This window comes from Bufo bufo, chromosome 6 (genome assembly GCF_905171765.1).
Source record: "Bufo bufo chromosome 6, aBufBuf1.1, whole genome shotgun sequence".
Lineage (NCBI taxonomy): Eukaryota > Metazoa > Chordata > Amphibia > Anura > Bufonidae > Bufo > Bufo bufo.
In genome coordinates, this window is record NC_053394.1 from 2,132,337 (window position 1) to 2,145,818 (window position 13,482).

Consider the following 13,482-nt stretch of genomic DNA (forward strand, 5'->3'; position numbering starts at 1 on the left):
CAGACTGAGGGGGACCTGTAGGTATTACTGATGGGGCCAGTACAGCTCCTCTGCACCACTGAGACAGAAATACCAGACTGAGGGGGACCTGTAGACATTACTGATGGGGGCAGTACAGCTCCTCTGCACCACTGAGACAGAAATACCAGACTGAGGGGACCTGTAGGTATTACTGATGGGGGCAGTACAGCTCCTCTGCACCACTGAGACAGAAGTACCAGACTGAGGGGGACCTGTAGGTATTACTGATGGGGGCAGTACAGCTCCTCTGCACCACTGAGACAGAAATACCAGACTGAGGGGACCTGTAGGTATAACTGATGGGTGCAGTACAGCTCCTCTGCACCACTGAGACAGAAATACCAGACTGAGGGGGACCTGTAGGTATTACTGATGGTGGCAGTACAGCTCCTCTGCACCACTGAGACAGAAATACCAGACTGAGGGGGACCTGTAGGTATTACTGATGGGGCCAGTACAGCTCCTCTGCACCACTGAGACAGAAATACCAGACTGACGAGGACCTGTAGACATTACTGATGGGGGCAGTACAGCTCCTCTGCACCACTGAGACAGAAATACCAGACTGAGGAGACCTGTAGACATTACTGATGGGGGCAGTACAGCTCCTCTGCACCACTGAGACGGAAATACCAGACTGAGGGGACATGTAGACATTACTGATGGGTGCAGTACAGCTCCTCTGCACCACTGAGACAGAAATACCAGACTGAGGGGACCTGTAGGTATTACTGATGGGGGCAGTACAGCTCCTCTGCACCACTGAGACAGAAATACCAGACTGAGGGGACCTGTAGGTATTACTGATGGGTGCAGTACAGCTCCTCTGCACCACTGAGACAGAAATACCAGACTGAGGGGGACCTGTAGGTATTACTGATGGGGGCAGTACAGCTCCTCTGCACCACTGAGACAGAAATACCAGACTGAGGGGGACCTGTAGATATTACTGATGGGGGCAGTACAGCTCCTCTGCACCACTGAGACAGAAATACCAGACTGAGGGGACTTATAGATATTACTGATGGGTGCAGTACAGCTCCTCTGCACCACTGAAACAGAAATACCAGACTGAGGAGGACCTGTGGGTATTACTGATGGGGGCAGTACAGCTCCTCTGCACCACTGAGACAGAAATACCAGACTGAGGGGGACCTGTAGGTATTACTGATGGGTGCAGTACAGCTCCTCTGCACCACTGAGACAGAAATACCAGACTGAGGAGGACCTGTAGGTATTACTGATGGGTGCAGTACAGCTCCTCTGCACCACTGAGACAGAAATACCAGACTGAGGGGGACCTGTAGACATTACTGATGGGGGCAGTACAGCTCCTCTGCACCACTGAGACAGAAATACCAGACTGAGGGGACCTGTAGACATTACTGATGGGGGCAGTACAGCTCCTCTGCACCACTGAGACGGAAATACCAGACTGAGGGGACATGTAGACATTACTGATGGGTGCAGTACAGCTCCTCTGCACCACTGAGACAGAAATACCAGACTGAGGGGACCTGTAGGTATTACTGATGGGGGCAGTACAGCTCCTCTGCACCACTGAGACAGAAATACCAGACTGAGGGGACCTGTAGGTATTACTGATGGGTGCAGTACAGCTCCTCTGCACCACTGAGACAGAAATACCAGACTGAGGAGGACCTGTAGACATTACTGATGGGTGCAGTACAGCTCCTCTGCAACACTGAGACAGAAATACCAGACTGAGGGGACCTGTAGGTATTACTGATGGGGGCAGTACAGCTCCTCTGCACCACTGAGACAGAAATACCAGACTGAGGGGTCCTGTAGGTATTACTGATGGGGGCAGTACAGCTCCTCTGCACCACTGAGACAGAAATACCAGACTGAGGGGGACCTGTAGATATTATTAATGGGGGCAGTACAGCTCCTCTGCACCACTGAGACAGAAATACCAGACTGAGGAGGACCTGTAGACATTACTGATGGGGGCAGTACAGCTCCTCTGCACCACTGAGACAGAAATACCAGACTGAGGGGGACCTGTAGGTATTACTGATGGGTGCAGAATAGCTCCTCTGCACCACTGAGACAGAAATACCAGACTGAGGGGGACCTGTAGGTATTACTGATGGGTGCAGTACAGCTCCTCTGCACCACTGAGACAGAAATACCAGACTGAGGGGACTTATAGGTTATACTGATGGGTGCAGTACAGCTCATCTGCACCACTGAGACAGAAATACCAGACTGAGGGGACATGTAGACATTACTGATGGGTGCAGTACAGCTCCTCTGCACCACTGAGACAGAAATACCAGACTGAGGGGACCTGTAGGTATTACTGATGGGGGCAGTACAGCTCCTCTGCACCACTGAGACAGAAATACCAGACTGAGGGGACCTGTAGGTATTACTGATGGGTGCAGTACAGCTCCTCTGCACCACTGAGACAGAAATACCAGACTGAGGAGGACCTGTAGACATTACTGATGGGTGCAGTACAGCTCCTCTGCAACACTGAGACAGAAATACCAGACTGAGGGGACCTGTAGGTATTACTGATGGGGGCAGTACAGCTCCTCTGCACCACTGAGACAGAAATACCAGACTGAGGGGACCTGTAGGTATTACTGATGGGTGCAGTACAGCTCCTCTGCACCACTGAGACAGAAGTACCAGACTGAGGAGACCTGTAGGTATTACTGATGGGGGCAGTACAGCTCCTCTGCACCACTGAGACAGAAATACCAGACTGAGGGGGACCTGTAGGTATTACTGATGGGTGCAGAACAGCTCCTCTGCACCACTGAGACAGAAATACCAGACTGAGGGGGACCTGTAGGTATTACTGATGGGTGCAGTACAGCTCCTCTGCACCACTGAGACAGAAATACCAGACTGAGGGGACCTGTAGACATTACTGATGGGTGCAGTACAGCTCATCTGCACCACTGAGACGGAAATACCAGACTGAGGGGACATGTAGACATTACTGATGGGTGCAGTACAGCTCCTCTGCACCACTGAGACAGAAATACCAGACTGAGGGGACCTGTAGGTATTACTGATGGGGGCAGTACAGCTCCTCTGCACCACTGAGACAGAAATACCAGACTGAGGGGACCTGTAGGTATTACTGATGGGTGCAGTACAGCTCCTCTGCACCACTGAGACAGGAATACCAGACTGAGGAGACCTGTAGACATTACTGATGGGGGCAGTACAGCTCCTCTGCACCACTGAGACAGAAATACCAGACTGAGGGGGACCTGTAGACATTACTGATGGGTGCAGTACAGCTCCTCTGCACCACTGAGACAGAAATACCAGACTGAGGGGACCTGTAGGTATTACTGATGGGGGCAGTACAGCTCCTCTGCACCACTGAGACAGAAATACCAGACTGAGGGGACCTGTAGGTATTACTGATGGGGGCAGTACAGCTCCTCTGCACCACTGAGACAGAAATACCAGACTGAGGGGACTTATAGGTATTACTGATGGGTGCAGTACAGCTCCTCTGCACCACTGAGACAGAAATACCAGACTGAGGGGACCTGTAGGTATTACTGATGGGTGCAGTACAGCTCCTCTGCACCACTGAGACAGAAATACCAGACTGAGGAGGACCTGTAGACATTACTGATGGGTGCAGTACAGCTCCTCTGCAACACTGAGACAGAAATACCAGACTGAGGGGACCTGTAGGTATTACTGATGGGGGCAGTACAGCTCCTCTGCACCACTGAGACAGAAATACCAGACTGAGGGGACCTGTAGGTATTACTGATGGGTGCAGTACAGCTCCTCTGCACCACTGAGACAGAAATACCAGCCTGAGGGGACTTATAGGTTATACTGATGGGTGCAGTACAGCTCATCTGCACCACTGAGACGGAAATACCAGACTGAGGAGGACCTGTAGGTATTACTGATGGGGGCAGTACAGCTCCTCTGCACCACTGAGACAGAAATACCAGCCTGAGGGGACTTATAGGTTATACTGATGGGGGCAGTACAGCTCCTCTGCACCACTGAGACAGAAATACCAGACTGAGGGGGACCTGTAGACATTACTGATGGGTGCAGTACAGCTCCTCTGCACCACTGAGACAGAAATACCAGACTGAGGGGACCTGTAGGTATTACTGATGGGGGCAGTACAGCTCCTCTGCACCACTGAGACAGAAATACCAGACTGAGGAGGACCTGTAGGTATTACTGATGGGGGCAGTACAGCTCCTCTGCACCACTGAGACAGAAATACCAGACTGAGGGGACCTGTAGGTATTACTGATGGGGGCAGTACAGCTCCTCTGCACCACTGAGACAGAAATACCAGACTGAGGGGACTTATAGGTATTACTGATGGGTGCAGTACAGCTCCTCTGCACCACTGAGACAGAAATACCAGACTGAGGGGACCTGTAGGTATTACTGATGGGGGCAGTACAGCTCCTCTGCACCACTGAGACAGAAATACCAGACTGAGGAGGACCTGTAGGTATTACTGATGGGTGCAGTACAGCTCCTCTGCACCACTGAGACAGAAATACCAGACTGAGGAGGACCTGTAGACATTACTGATGGGTGCAGTACAGCTCCTCTGCAACACTGAGACAGAAATACCAGACTGAGGAGGACCTGTAGGCATTACTGATGGGTGCAGTACAGCTCATCTGCACCACTGAGACAGAAATACCAGACTGAGGGGACATGTAGACATTACTGATGGGTGCAGTACAGCTCCTCTGCACCACTGAGACAGAAATACCAGACTGAGGGGACCTGTAGGTATTACTGATGGGGGCAGTACAGCTCCTCTGCACCACTGAGACAGAAATACCAGCCTGAGGGGACTTATAGGTTATACTGATGGGGGCAGTACAGCTCATCTGCACCACTGAGACAGAAATATCAGACTGAGGGGACATGTAGACATTACTGATGGGTGCAGTACAGCTCCTCTGCACCACTGAGACAGAAATACCAGACTGAGGGGACCTGTAGGTATTACTGATGGGGGCAGTACAGCTCCTCTGCACCACTGAGACAGAAATACCAGACTGAGGGGACCTGTAGGTATTACTGATGGGGGCAGTACAGCTCCTCTGCACCACTGAGACAGAAATACCAGACTGAGGGGACTTATAGGTATTACTGATGGGTGCAGTACAGCTCCTCTGCACCACTGAGACAGAAATACCAGACTGAGGGGACCTGTAGGTATTACTGATGGGTGCAGTACAGCTCCTCTGCACCACTGAGACAGAAATACCAGACTGAGGAGGACCTGTAGGTATTACTGATGGGTGCAGTACAGCTCCTCTGCACCACTGAGACAGAAATACCAGACTGAGGAGGACCTGTAGGTATTACTGATGGGGGCAGTACAGCTCCTCTGCACCACTGAGACAGAAATACCAGACTGAGGAGGACCTGAAGACATTACTGATGGGTGCAGTACAGCTCCTCTGCAACACTGAGACAGAAATACCAGACTGAGGGGACCTGTAGGTATTACTGATGGGGGCAGTACAGCTCCTCTGCACCACTGAGACAGAAATACCAGACTGAGGGGACCTGTAGGTATTACTGATGGGTGCAGTACAGCTCCTCTGCACCACTGAGACAGAAGTACCAGACTGAGGAGACCTGTAGGTATTACTGATGGGGGCAGTACAGCTCCTCTGCACCACTGAGACAGAAATACCAGACTGAGGGGGACCTGTAGGTATTACTGATGGGTGCAGAACAGCTCCTCTGCACCACTGAGACAGAAATACCAGACTGAGGGGGACCTGTAGGTATTACTGATGGGTGCAGTACAGCTCCTCTGCACCACTGAGACACAAATACCAGACTGAGGGGACCTGTAGACATTACTGATGGGTGCAGTACAGCTCATCTGCACCACTGAGACGGAAATACCAGACTGAGGGGACATGTAGACATTACTGATGGGTGCAGTACAGCTCCTCTGCACCACTGAGACAGAAATACCAGACTGAGGGGACCTGTAGGTATTACTGATGGGGGCAGTACAGCTCCTCTGCACCACTGAGACAGAAATACCAGACTGAGGGGGACCTGTAGGTATTACTGATGGGTGCAGTACAGCTCCTCTGCACCACTGAGACAGGAATACCAGACTGAGGAGACCTGTAGACATTACTGATGGGTTCAGTACAGCTCCTCTGCACCACTGAGACAGAAATACCAGACTGAGGAGGACCTGTAGGTATTACTGATGGGGGCAGTACAGCTCCTCTGCACCACTGAGACAGAAGTACCAGACTGAGGAGACCTGTAGGTATTACTGATGGGTGCAGTACAGCTTTTCTGCACCACTGAGACAGAAATACCAGACTGAGGAGGACCTGTAGGTATTACTGATGGGGGCAGTACAGCTCCTCTGCACCACTGAGACAGAAATACCAGACTGAGGAGGACCTGTAGGTATTACTGATGGGGGCAGTACAGCTCCTCTGCACCACTGAGACAGAAATACCAGACTGAGGAGGACCTGTAGACATTACTGATGGGGGCAGTACAGCTCCTCTGCACCACTGAGACAGAAATACCAGACTGAGGAGGACCTGTAGGTATTACTGATGGGTGCAGTACAGCTCCTCTGCACCACTGAGACAGAAATACCAGACTGAGGGGACCTGTAGGTATTACTGATGGGGGCAGTACAGCTCCTCTGCACCACTGAGATAGAAATACCAGACTGAGGAGGACCTGTAGGTATTACTGATGGGGGCAGTACAGCTCCTCTGCACCACTGAGACAGAAATACCAGACTGAGGGGACCTGTAGGTATTACTGATGGGTGCAGTACAGCTTTTCTGCACCACTGAGACAGAAATACCAGACTGAGGAGGACCTGTAGACATTACTGATGGGGGCAGTACAGCTCCTCTGCACCACTGAGACAGAAATACCAGACTGAGGGGACCTGTGGGTATTACTGATGGGGGCAGTACAGCTCCTCTGCACCACTGAGACAGAAATACCAGACTGAGGGGACCTGTAGGTATTACTGATGGGGGCAGTACAGCTCCTCTGCACCACTGAGACAGAAATACCAGACTGAGGAGACCTGTAGACATTACTGATGGGGGCAGTACAGCTCCTCTGCACCACTGAGACAGAAATACCAGACTGAGGGGACCTGTGGGTATTACTGATGGGGGCAGTACAGCTCCTCTGCACCACTGAGACAGAAATACCAGACTGAGGGGGACCTGTGGGTATTACTGATGGGGGCAGTACAGCTCCTCTGCACCACTGAGACAGAAATACCAGACTGAGGAGGACCTGTAGACATTACTGATGGGTGCAGTACAGCTCCTCTGCAACACTGAGACAGAAATACCAGACTGAGGGGACCTGTAGGTATTACTGATGGGGGCAGTACAGCTCCTCTGCACCACTGAGACAGAAATACCAGCCTGAGGGGACTTATAGGTTATACTGATGGGTGCAGTACAGCTCATCTGCACCACTGAGACGGAAATACCAGACTGAGGAGGACCTGTAGGTATTACTGATGGGGGCAGTACAGCTCCTCTGCACCACTGAGACAGAAATACCAGCCTGAGGGGACTTATAGGTTATACTGATGGGTGCAGTACAGCTCATCTGCACCACTGAGACAGAAATACCAGACTGAGGGGACATGTAGACATTACTGATGGGTGCAGTACAGCTCCTCTGCACCACTGAGACAGAAATACCAGACTGAGGGGACCTGTAGGTATTACTGATGGGGGCAGTACAGCTCCTCTGCACCACTGAGACAGAAATACCAGACTGAGGGGACCTGTAGGTATTACTGATGGGTGCAGTACAGCTCCTCTGCACCACTGAGACAGAAATACCAGACTGAGGGGACCTGTAGGTATTACTGATGGGTGCAGTACAGCTCCTCTGCACCACTGAGACAGAAATACCAGACTGAGGGGACCTGTAGGTATTACTGATGGGTGCAGTACAGCTCCTCTGCACCACTGAGACAAAAATACCAGACTGAGGGGACCTGTAGACATTACTGATGGGTGCAGTACAGCTCCTCTGCAACACTGAGACAGAAATACCAGACTGAGGGGACCTGTAGGTATTACTGATGGGGGCAGTACAGCTCCTCTGCACCACTGAGACAGAAATACCAGACTGAGGGGACCTGTAGGTATTACTGATGGGTGCAGTACAGCTCCTCTGCACCACTGAGACAGAAATACCAGACTGAGGAGGACCTGTAGATATTACTGATGGGTGCAGTACAGCTCCTCTGCACCACTGAGACAGAAATACCAGACTGAGGGGGACCTGTAGGTATTACTGATGGGTGCAGAACAGCTCCTCTGCACCACTGAGACAGAAATACCAGACTGAGGGGGACCTGTAGGTATTACTGATGGGTGCAGTACAGCTCCTCTGCACCACTGAGACAGAAATACCAGACTGAGGGGACCTGTAGACATTACTGATGGGTGCAGTACAGCTCATCTGCACCACTGAGACGGAAATACCAGACTGAGGGGACATGTAGACATTACTGATGGGTGCAGTACAGCTCCTCTGCACCACTGAGACAGAAATACCAGACTGAGGGGACCTGTAGGTATTACTGATGGGGGCAGTACAGCTCCTCTGCATTACTGAGACAGAAATACCAGACTGAGGGGACCTGTAGGTATTACTGATGGGTGCAGTACAGCTCCTCTGCACCACTGAGACAGGAATACCAGACTGAGGGGACCTGTAGGTATTACTGATGGGTGCAGTACAGCTTTTCTGCACCACTGAGACAGAAATACCAGACTGAGGAGGACCTGTAGGTATTACTGATGGGGGCAGTACAGCTCCTCTGCACCACTGAGACAGAAATACCAGACTGAGGAGGACCTGTAGGTATTACTGATGGGGGCAGTACAGCTCCTCTGCACCACTGAGACAGAAATACCAGACTGAGGAGGACCTGTAGACATTACTGATGGGGGCAGTACAGCTCCTCTGCACCACTGAGACAGAAATACCAGACTGAGGAGGACCTGTAGGTATTACTGATGGGTGCAGTACAGCTCCTCTGCACCACTGAGACAGAAATACCAGACTGAGGGGACCTGTAGGTATTACTGATGGGGGCAGTACAGCTCCTCTGCACCACTGAGATAGAAATACCAGACTGAGGAGGACCTGTAGGTATTACTGATGGGGGCAGTACAGCTCCTCTGCACCACTGAGACAGAAATACCAGACTGAGGGGACCTGTAGGTATTACTGATGGGTGCAGTACAGCTTTTCTGCACCACTGAGACAGAAATACCAGACTGAGGAGGACCTATAGACATTACTGATGGGTGCAGTACAGCTCCTCTGCACCACTGAGACAGAAATACCAGACTGAGGAGGACCTGTGGGTATTACTGATGGGGGCAGTACAGCTCCTCTGCACCACTGAGACAGAAATACCAGACTGAGGAGGACCTGTAGGTATTACTGATGGGGGCAGTACAGCTCCTCTGCACCACTGAGACAGAAATACCAGACTGAGGGGGACCTGTAGACATTACTGATGGGTGCAGTACAGCTCCTCTGCACCACTGAGACAGAAATACCAGACTGAGGAGGACCTGTAGGTATTACTGATGGGGGCAGTACAGCTCCTCTGCACCACTGAGACAGAAATACCAGACTGAGGGGACCTGTAGGTATTACTGATGGGGGCAGTACAGCTCCTCTGCACCACTGAGACAGAAATACCAGACTGAGGGGGACCTGTAGGTATTACTGATGGGTGCAGTACAGCTCCTCTGCACCACTGAGACAGAAATACCAGACTGAGGGGACTTATAGGTATTACTGATGGGGCCAGTACAGCTCCTCTGCACCACTTCCCAGTGTCCAGTCCTATAACCCAGTGTCCAGTCTTATATCCCAGTGTCTAGTCTTATATCCCAGTGTCTAGTCTTATATTCCAGTGTCCAGTGTCATATCCCAGTGTTTTTTCCTAGTGTCCAGTCACATATCCTAGTGTCTGTTCTTATGTTTCAGCAGCCAGTGTTTTTTTCCAGTGTCCAGTTTTATATCCCAGTGTCCAGTCTTATGTTTCAGCGGCTATTGGGGTTTTCCAGTGTCCAGTCTAATCTCCTAGTGTCCAGTCCTATAACCCAGTGTCCAGTCTAATATCCCAGTGTCCAGTCTAATATCCCAGTGTCCAGTCTTATATCCCAGGGTCCGGTCTTATATCCCAGTGTCCGGTCTTATATCCCAGTGTCCGGTCTTATATCCCAGTGCCCGGTCTTATATCCCAGTGTCCGGTCTTATATACCAGGGTCCAGTCTTATATACCAGGGTCCAGTCTTATATACCAGGGTCCAGTCTTATATACCAGGGTCCAGTCTTATATACCAGGGTCCAGTCTTATATACCAGGGTCCTGTCTTATATACCAGGGTCCAGTCTTATATATCAGTGTCTAGTCTAATATCCTAGTGTCCAGTCCTATATCCCAGTGTCCAGTCTAATATCCCAGTGTCCAGTCTTATGTTTCAGCAGCCAGTGTTTTTTTTCCAGTGTCCAGGTCTTTTGTCTTTCACACTCTTTCCCCGCTCCCCTCTGTCACATTCATCAGGAGAAGGTCACCAGCTTCACATCTCGTTATGGTTGTGTATTAATTAGTTGTGTCCAGTTTAGATCCCGCAAAGTGTAATAATGAGAGTTATCCTCCGCCTGCCGCCAGTAATTGGATGTCGTAGCCTCATTAGTGTATTTACAGAACCTCATTATCTTTATTCATAGGCCATTATCGTATAGAGATATATTACAGAGAAGCGTGAGAACCCCAGGAGCAGCTGGGCAGTAGCACATAGAGAAGCACAGTGGGCGCTACATATGGCACCAAGGAAATGGGTGACAATGGTTATTACCTCCTGCAGGACACTGCTCCACTGCGGAAGCATATTCAGTGCCACTGCCTACCTCTGTCACCCAAGGCACACCACTGCAAGTCACCACCTACCAGCCATGGCCCATCTCTGTAAGGCACTGCCTCCCTCTGCCAGCCATGGATCACCACCGCCAGTCACTGGCTACCCCTGCCAACTATGGCCCACCACTGCCATGCCTACCAGCCATTACCCCCCAATGTAAGTCACCACCTACGACTGCCAGCCTTTGCCTACCTCTGTCAGCCATGGACCACCACTGACAATCACTGCCCACCCCTGTCAGCCATGGCCCTCCTGTGCCAGTCACTGCCTACTCCTTTCAGCCATAGCCCACCCCTGCCAGCCATGACCACCACTAAAAATCTACGGTGCCTGTTCAGAAGGGGCCTGGATGTATTTCCATTACAGCAGCACGGGGACACGTGGCACCGCCCATCCCCGCCGGAATGTCCCGTAAACACCGCAAACCGCAGGTCTGAATTGACACAGGATCCCCCCGCGCATTGTCCCAGGGTGCCTGCTGATTGATCTCAGCAGGCACCCAGTTCCGATCACCGCCCGCCGGTTGGGATGAGGTTTTGATGTTGGTGTGCTGTGTGGATATGCAGCCAGCCAGAACCACAGGGGCAGCACGTGAGGTGCACGGTGGGCCGATGAGGGGCCAGTAATAACACACAGTTCATCGGTTTACTCCCGGTTAGCAGGAAGCCTCCCTGGGCCGGCAGCACAGTGTTGGGGTGGACGGCACGAAATCCTCCGGGGCACGCTCTGTGGTAGGAAGCATCAGCCAAGATGGTGGTTGAGGTGCCCTTGATGTTAGGGGTGCTTAGGGTGCTTGTGGCAGCTGAGTCTCTTGATGGTTTTTGTCGTGACGCCAGTACCGTTAATGGTGGTACAACCATAGGTAGTAATAATGAGGTAGACAGTGGTAAGATGCAACTCACAGCTTTTACTGTTGATGACTTTGGTTGGTAGCAGTACAGAATACAGTCTCTGGATGTGAACAGAGTCGGGCTGCAAATCCACTGTTTCTAGGCTTTTTAGGTTTGACTTGGAGCAGTGGGTCAGGTGTACCTTGTTCCTGTAGATGTGCTCAGTCCTATTCCTTGTCCTTTCCCTACAAGCTGAACATTGGGGACAGGTAAACTCATCTGTCTCTCAGAAGTATGGTGTGGCTGCCAGAAGCTATAAGTCCTCCACCATGCAAAGGTGTCTGTGGCCCTCAGCAATGGCTCTTATCACCGACAGGGCCGGATTAACGTAGGGGCTGATGGAGCTGCAGCTCCAGGCCCCTACCATAAAATAGGCCCATCCGCCAGCCAAAAGGCAGTCGGGAGCGGCCCGCGCTAAAAGTCCTCTGTTGTACACAGCGCAGCGTGCAGGAGGGATAACCGCGGGCGCACTGAGGTCATATCCGGCGGGCCGCGGCTTTACAGGAACAGCACCAGCTGCTCTGACGTCCTGCCGCCGGATATACGTCACAGGATATCCGGCGGCAGGACGTCAGAGCAGCTGGTGCTGTTCCTGTAATGCCGGCCCATCGGATATGACCTCAGTGCGCCCGCAGTTATCCCTCCTGCATGCTGCGCTGTGTACAACCTGCTCAGCAGTTTCGACCAGCACACGGCCCACAGCGCTCAGCCACACCAGCCCGTGAGACAGCAGGAGCTTCTGGAGCAGGTATCAGATAAACTCATCCAGTTGGAAGGGAGGGCAATCATAGTGCTGTTCTGATTTATGGACACAGCTCTCAGCATGCTTAGCCAGCCTTCTATCTGACTGGCTGAGCCTGTGGACTGTGACTCTCAAGAAGCAGAGCCAGATAGAAGGCTGGCTAAGCATGCTGAGAGCTGTGTCCATAAATCATAACAGCACTATGAAGATTACTGACTGGCTAAGCATGCTGAGAGCTGTGTCCATAGATCAGAACAGCACTATGAAGATTACTGACTGGCTGAGCATGCTGAGAGCTCAGTCTAAATAACATAACAGCACTATGAAGATTACTGACTGGCTAAGCATGCTGAGAGCTGTGTCCATAGATCATAACAGCACTATGAAAATTACTGACTGGCTAAGCATGCTGAGAGCTGTGTCCATAGATCAGAACAGCACTATGAAAATTACTGACTGGCTAAGCATGCTGAGAGCTGTGTCCATAAATCAGAACACAGCTCTATGGAAATTACTGTTTCTAGCTGCTGTTGTCCACAGTCCACAGCAGCTAGAAAACAGTGATCTTCATAGTCATGTTAAATGATCACTATAGTGTCAGGAAAACAAAGCGGTTTTCCTGACACTATAGTGCCCTGAGGGTGCCCCTCCCGTGGTCCCCCTCCCGTGGTCCCCCTCCATGTTGCCAAGATAGACGCCAAATGAAGGGGTAGTTGCAGGAACAAAATACTTTAATGGGATCGATAAAATATATATGTAATTAAGACACAGTGCAGTTCCATAAAAAGGCCCAGCAAAATCCTCAGCACCAGGCCCATGATGCTCTTAATCCGGCCCTGATCACC